At 41.5% G+C, this 8,034-nt stretch overlaps 1 pseudogene across 1 annotated transcript; it reads left to right on the top strand.

Annotated features, from left to right (window-relative positions):
* The first annotated feature begins 3,488 nt into the window (after positions 1-3,488).
* LOC308414859 (annexin A11-like) lies at positions 3,489-7,662 on the top strand (annotated as a pseudogene). The gene is made up of 2 exons: positions 3,489-3,531; positions 6,283-7,662. The product of its transcript is annotated as an annexin A11-like (transcript).
* Positions 7,663-8,034: the final 372 nt, after the last annotated feature.

Below are 8,034 nucleotides of genomic sequence, written 5' to 3' on the forward strand. Positions count from 1 at the left end.
GGGAAAAACTTTCAAGCAAAAGGCCCAAAGAAAGAAGCTGGAGTAGAGATTCTAATATCGAATAAAGTAGATTTTCAACCAAAAGTTTTTAAAAAAAAAAAGAGGAAGGACACTTTTTACTCATTACAGGGATAATTTATCAGGAAGAACTCTCAATCCTCTCAATCCGTAACATATATGCTCCAAATACAAGAGCACCCATATTCATAAAAGAAACCCTACTAAAGTTCAAAAAATACATTGCACCCCACACAAAAATAGTGGGAGACCTCAGCACCCCAATCTCATCAATGGACAGATCATGGAAACAGAAACTGAAAAAGGACACAGTGAAACAAGCAGAGGTTATGAACCAATTGGAATTAACATACATTTGCAGAAAATTTCATCCTAAAACAAAATAATACACCTTCTTCTCAGCACCTCACAGCATCTTCTCCAAAACTGACCATATAATCAGCCATAAAAAAGCCTCAATAGATATAAGAAGATTGAAATACTCCCATGCATCCTATCAGATCACCATGTTCTAAGGCTGATCTTTAATAACAACAAAGACAACAAAAAGCCCATATACACATGGAAACTAAACAATGCTCTATTAAATGATAGCATCGTCAAAGAAGAAATGAAGAAAGAAATTAAGGATTTTTTAGGATTTAATGAAAATGAAAAGACAACATACACAAACCTATGAGATGCAATGAAAGCAGCACTGAAATGAAAACTCATAGTTCTGAGTGCTTCCAAAATGAAACTGGAGAGAGCATACACTAGCAAGTTGACAGCACAGTTGAAAGCTCTAGAACAAAAGGAAGCAGATACACCCAAGAGGAGTAGACAGCAAGGAATAATCAAATTCAGAGGAGAAATTGACCAAATAGAATCAAAAAGAACCATTCAAAGAATCAACAAAACCAAGAGCTGGTTCTTTGAGAAAATTAACAAGATTGATAAACCATTAGCCAGACTAACTAGAGGGCAAAGAGAGAGTATCCAAATTAACAAAATCAGAAAGGAAAGTGGATACCTAACAACTGAAACTGAGGAAATTCAAGAAATCATCAGACTCTACTACAAAAGCCTATACCCAACAAAGCTGGAAAACTCGAAGAAATGGATGAATTCCAAGACAGACACCAGATACTAAAGTTAAACCAGGACAAGGTAAACCATCTAAATAAGCCCATAACACCTAAATAAATAAAAGCAGTCATCAAAAGCCTCCCAACCAAAAAAAAAAAAAAAAAAAAAAAAAAAAAGCCCAGGTCCAGATGGGTTCAGTTCAGAATTCTATAAGACATTTACTGACAACCTAATACCAATATTTTCCAAACCATTCCACAAAATAGAGTCAAATGGAACACTACCTATCTCATTTTTTGAGGCCACAATTACCCTCTTTCCTAAACCACACAAAAACCCTACAAGAAAAGAGAACTTCAGACCAATCTCACTTATGAACTTTGATGAAAAATTACTCAACATAATTCTTGCAAACTGAATCCAAGAACACATCAAAATGACCATCTTACCAAAGGCAATCAACAGATTCAATGTAATCTCCATCAAAATACCAACCCAATTCTTCAAAGAGCTGGAAAGAGCAATGTGCACATTTATCTGGAATAACAAAAGACCAAGAATATCAAAATCCATCCTCAACAACAAGAAAACATCTGCGGGAATCACCATCCCTGACCTCAAGCTATATTACAAGACAATTGTGTTAAAAACTGCATGATACTGATACAGAGATAGGCATGCGAAAAAATGGAATAGAATAGAAGATCCAGAAATGAGCCCTCATGTATACGGTCACTTGATTTTTGACAAAGGAGCTGTAACATTCAATGGAAATAGACAGCCTCTTCAACAAATGGTGTTGGTCCAACTGTCACTCAGCATGCAGAAGAATGAAAATAGACCCTTTCTTATCTCCTTGTACAAAGCTCAAGTGTAAATGGATCAAAGATCTCCACATTAAACCAGGTACACTGAAACTATTAGAAGAGAAAGTAGGGAAAACCTTAGAACACATATGCACAGAAGAAAATTTCCTGAAAAGAACACCAATTGCTAGTGCTCTATGGTCAAATATGGACAAATGGGACTTAATGAGATTGCAAAGTTTCTGTAAGGCTAATGACACCGTCACGAAAACAAAACAGCAGCAAACAGATTGGGAAAAGATCTTTACCAACCCCACATCAGATAGAGGCCTAATATCCAAGGTATACAAAGAACTCAAGAAGTTAGACACCAGAGAATCATATAATCCTATTAAAAATGGTGTACAGAGCTAAACAAAAAGTTCTCAATTGAGGAATATTGAATGGCTGAGAAGCATCTAAGGAAGTGCTCAACATCCATAGTCATCAGGGAAATTTAAATCAAAACAACCCTGAGATTCCACCTCACACCAACCAGAATGGCTAATATCAAAAATTCAGACGACAGCAGATGCTGTTGAGGATGCAGAGGAAGAGGAACACTCCTCCATTGTTGGTGGGTTGTAAACTGGTTCAATCACTCTGGAAATCAGTCTGATAGTTCCTCAGAAAATTGGACATAGTATTTACTACCTAAAAACCCAGTTATTCCACTACTCGGCATATACCCCCAGAGACACTCCAACATACAACAAAGACACATGCACCACAAAGTTCATAGCAACCCTATTTACAATAGTCAGAAGCTGGAAAGGACCCAGATGGCCTTCAGTAGATGAATGTATACAAAAAAAAAATGTGGTACATTTACACAATGGAGTACTACTCAACTATCAGAAACAATGACTTTGTGAAATTCTTAAGAAAATGGATGCATCTAGAGAATATCATTCTGAGTGAGGTAACCCAGTCACAAAAGAACAGACATTATTTGTAGTCACTGATAATTGGATACTGACTCCAGAAAGCTCTGAACACCCCAGAAACAACTCACAAATTATATGAATTTCAAGTAAAACACAGGCCAAAATGAATAAAAATTCATTATGCTTAATCTTTACACACCAAGAAAACTTTGACTAATTCCAGGTTACACCTTGTTTTACATGTACTTTTTGCTCATTGTAACTAGTAAGATTTTAATGCATACTATCAAACCTTTAACAAAATCAAGTCCTGACAAAATGTATTCATATACTTTTATGCAATTATGCTTTTACAATCTGTACATTTATCTCTGATTTAAAAAAATGTTCAACTAAAAAAAATAATGGACATAATCAAATAATTGTACCTATTATCCTTCCCCAATCCTGTTTCATATCTTCTTTACAAAATTGTTTTCTTTCCCAAGCTGTTTGATTTGATGTACTATGATAATACTATGACGTATTTGCTTCTAAAGTTAATTTAAATGGATATGTTGAATACTCTGTTTGCCCCTTTACTGTCTTCCCTCTTTTATATGCTCTTTGCTTCATGGATTACATCAAATTACTCACTTACCTTGTGGCTTCTGGTTAGCTTAATATCCAGATGCATGAATGGAAGACTGGAGTACCAGCCAATGCTGAGCATGGTATGTTTATCCTTTAGCTTCTTCCCTGCCTGGCCAAAGTTTAGATATACCTGTTTTCCTCAAGCGAAGAGCACAACTCCTGCAAGCTTTGTTCCCTACAGCTACAGGAGAGTTTTTCATAGTATGAGAATCCAAATAAACTTGGGTTTTCTAAAAAGTGCAGATTTTAATTTACCCTAGCTAGGATGGGATCTGAGTTCTCAGGTGATATTACTGCTGTGTATACAAACACTATTCTGAAAATAGAGATAGGCCATACCTTGAACTGGGCTTCAATACCACTTTCCTCCTCGAGCATTATGGATATTAATGAGTCCAGCTCATTCAACATCCCATATGTCTTCCCTCAGCTATGCAGCCCAATTTATAAGTAATTGTTCCATTTAATTCCTTCCAGTTGCCTTTTGTGCATATCATGCTGTGAAAAAAATTTAACCTAGCTCTATAGAGAACATAAATCTACCAAATGCCAGGACCCTAATTACAAACTTTTGCTTTTCCAGCTTTAGGTTCAGTATTGAGTGGTATTACTGGAAATAAAATGTCATATATATTTAGAGATAAATTTGGGCTCTTAAGCATACCATAAACAAGAAGTTCTATACCATTTTAACTCTTTTCAGTTCTAAACAATTTAGTCATTAAGAACCGCTCAATCATTTGAGATATAGATCCTCTCTCTGTAATCAGAGAAGTGTAGTACCTTGAAAATTTGAGAAATCTCTTTCAGTATCTTGAAATCAACAGTTTTTTAATCTTTGTATTGATTCTTTGTGAGCTTCACAACATGCATCGCAGTCCAGCTTATCTCCATGTTGCCTCATATCTGTCCTTTGCCCTTGCAACCTCTCCTCCCAAATACACACAACACACAACACACACACACACACACACACACACACACAAAGATAGCGAGAGGAGAGAGAGAGAGAGAGAGAGAGAGAGAGAGAGAGAGAGAGAGAGAGAGACCCTGAAAGCTGTAGTATGTCACAGTGTATCCCACATTATATCCCTTTGTCCACACATTTTCACTTACAAATGTCCATTACTAGTAATTAGTTCTAGTTTGAGATCTCTGGGATTCTATGACAACATCAAGATTGGATCCTTACTGGATCCTTATTGGATCTCATCCAGGTCATTGTCCTGTGTCATGGAGATTCTGCAGCTTTGTTTATGTAAGACTGGTCATTTCACATGCTCCAGGAGTTCATAGATGGGGTAGAATTTGGGGTAATCCAATTCAAAGCCCTGGATCTGGGCCTGGGTGGTAGCTGAATTGGTCACCCAGCGTATTCTCCTACACCCACATCACCAGCGCAAGCTTCCTCCAGGACTGTACCAACTAAACGACCCAATGCTGCGATTGGCGTAAGGTAAGATCAGTTCTGCATGTGTGCCTTCAGGGCCAGCTTACCAGGACCCACAACTCCACTGCCAGTCCATTTTGCCACCCAGTCAAAGCACAAGCCCCATTCTCCCAAGTACTGCAGCCTTATGATGAGCTGAGCCAGCTGTCCAGATCTCACACCCTCTGGCTCACTCATGTTTCTACCATCAGGGCCAGCTCCACTGTGTTGCTCAGCCATGGTGCAGGCCTAGCTCTCCCAAGTGCTATATCCAGTGCAGGGGTATTGGGGAATGGCTAGCTCTCCTGTTCTCATGTTCTCATGCCTTACGGGCTAGCTCTCTGGACTACTGCAGATGTCAAGGAAGACAAAGGAAATAGCATCCTGCCCCCATACCACCTCATGGTAGACAAGTGGCTGAACCATCTCTCCTGCATTCCCACACTCAGTGCACCTCACCATGACCCCAGGTGATAGGGCTAGCCACTCATAAGAGGGTACTCCTCTCCACCCTTGGGTCTCCAGTTTCATGTCTCTTCATAATGCTCAAGCTGCTCCTGTTCTCTTTCTCTCCCATTTTCCCACCAAATAGTGGCACATTGTGGTGGCTTCCACCACAGGCTGGCCATGAGTCTAACAGCACCTGGGTAATATCCTCTAGCAAGCAGGTGTCTACAGCCCTCTTGTGCTCTGCAGGTCTGTTGGTTGCTTGGCAATCTGCAGATCTCTGTCTCTCTTCTTCCTCCCATGTTCCAACATGTGATGATAGGCAGGCCTCTGTCTGTTTATGAGTCCCCCCATGCTGTGGGGTGGAGAGCAGGTCTGTCGGTATCTTTCTCTGCTCATACTGTGTGGAATGGGAGATCGCAGGTCTCTGTCTTCCTCCTCCTGTGCTGTGCTGCCCTGGACTTGATTTGATTTGATTTGATTGCTTGACTACTAGGCATAAGAAAGGTTTGGTCACCAAGCCAGGCATCAAGCTAAGATGAAGAAAGGACTGCCATCTGTTCTACCTCTGACTGATATGAGAAAAAAATGCCATCAACAAGATGTTTTCAGCATTTTTAAGATTAAAAAAAAATGCAAACTGATAAAATTCTATGAGTTTGCTGACTTGTATGTTTATTAAGACTTGTGTAGGAAACTAGAAAATGATTCATGAGACTGAGAAAAGAAGCATTAAAGGAGAAGGAAGGGAGGCCAATAGAACCTATGCTATATGAAAGTAACTGGGGGTATAAGGCAGTAGGGAAAACCCACCAAAAGCAGGTATGTATAAATTTTCTGTAAGGAAACATAGTTTGTCAGATAACTAAAAGGGTGAAAGGGGGCATGAGCACACTAATGGCTGTGCAGTCCGTTGTCTTCTGCCTACTCTCTGTTCTACCCATAAGCTAACCAGGATACCTACCTGGTGGTCCCTGGGGAGGTACTGGCTACCCTCCTCCCAGCATGCCCCCTATAGGCCAACTATGCAGGACAGTTTCACCAGGACTACCTCTCAGGCATGGCAGCCAACATGTCTATGACATTTGGAGGAGTCAATGTGTCAAATCTGTATCCTGGGGATACTGGGAGTGGCTATCCTCCAGTTCCCCCTGGTAGTTTTGGGAAGCCCCCTTCTGTCCAACAGCCTGTCCCTCCTTATGGAATGTATCCACCCCCAGGAGGAAACACACCTCCTGGGATGCCCTAATATCTAGCAAAACTAGGGGTCCCTATGCCTGGCCAGCCCATGCCACCCCCTGGGCAGCAGCCCCCAGGGGCCTATCCTGGACAGTCTGCAATGACTTATCATGGGCAGTCACCAATTCCCCCGCCTAGTCATCACCCAGTGCCAAGTTACCCAGGGTACTCAGGATCCAGTACCATCACCCTTGCTGTGTCTTCAGCCCAGTTTGAAAACCAAGGTACCATCTCTGATGCTTCTGAATTTGATCCCTTTCGAAATGCTGAGGTCCTGTGAAAGGCTATGAAGGACTCTGGAACAGACGAACAGGCCATCATCGGCTGTCTAGGGAGCTGGTCCAACAGAGGCAGCAGATCTTCCTGTCCTTCAAGACATGACAAGGATTTGATCAAAGACCTAAAATCAAAATAGTCTTTGAGAAGACTATTCTGTCTCTGATGAAGACTCTGGTCCCCTTTGATGTCCATGAGATAAAGGACACTATCAAGGGACCTGGTACAGATGAGGCCTGCCTGATTGAAATCCTTGCTACCTGAAGTAATACATCCCAGAAACTAAGCAGGGCCTACAAAACAAGAGGTCAAAAAGACTCTGGAGGAGGCCACACAGCAGCACACCTCCAGGGGCTCCTCATCTCTCTCTATCAGGGAAACCATGATGAAAGCACAAACGTGGACATGTTTCTGGTCCAGAGATCTGTATTCAGCTGGGGAGAACCTCCTGGGAACAGATGAGTCCAAGTTCAACATGATTCTGTGCTCCCGGAGCCAGAGGACAACGGGTAGAGGCGTTGAGAAGAGCATCTGTCGGAAGATGTCTGGAGACCTGGAGCAAGGCATGCTGGCTATAGTAAAATGCCTCAAGAACACCCCTGCCTTCTTTGCTGAAAGGCTCAATAAGGCTATAAGGGGAGCAGGAACAAAAGACGGGACCCTAAATCGTATCATGGCTTCTCGCAGTGAGCTTAACCTGCTGGATATCCGAGCAGAGTATAAACAGATGTATGGCAAGTCACTATACTATGATATCACAGGAGACACTCCTGGGGACTATCTGAAGATTCTACTGAAGATCCGTGGTGGCAAAGACTGAGTGGTGGAAGTGGCTCACCTGTGCCCCTGCTGGCATTGGCCAGGAAAAGTCCCAAAGAACACACCAGCTTTCCCTAAACTAATACCCACAAGTGCACCATTCCTCCACCCCCAAAGCCATGACCTTGTTCCTGGTCCCTCTTCATCCACATATTGTGAGGAAAGGGCCCAGGTTGGCCAGAGTTCTCAGGCTGCCATCTCCCTGGCTCTCACAGCCTCTTGCTGTGCAGAGTAGACATTTATCTCTCCTGGTTCTTGAACTCATTCCTCGTTGCTTGTTGTCAAGACTCTTAGCTTTGTGGTAGACATGTGATTTTGCAGTTTTATTTGAAAACTTTTTTTAAAAGCATCATTGCCAGAGAGATGCATACAA

This window comes from Micromys minutus, assembly GCF_963924665.1.
Source record: "Micromys minutus genome assembly, chromosome: X".
Lineage (NCBI taxonomy): Eukaryota > Metazoa > Chordata > Mammalia > Rodentia > Muridae > Micromys > Micromys minutus.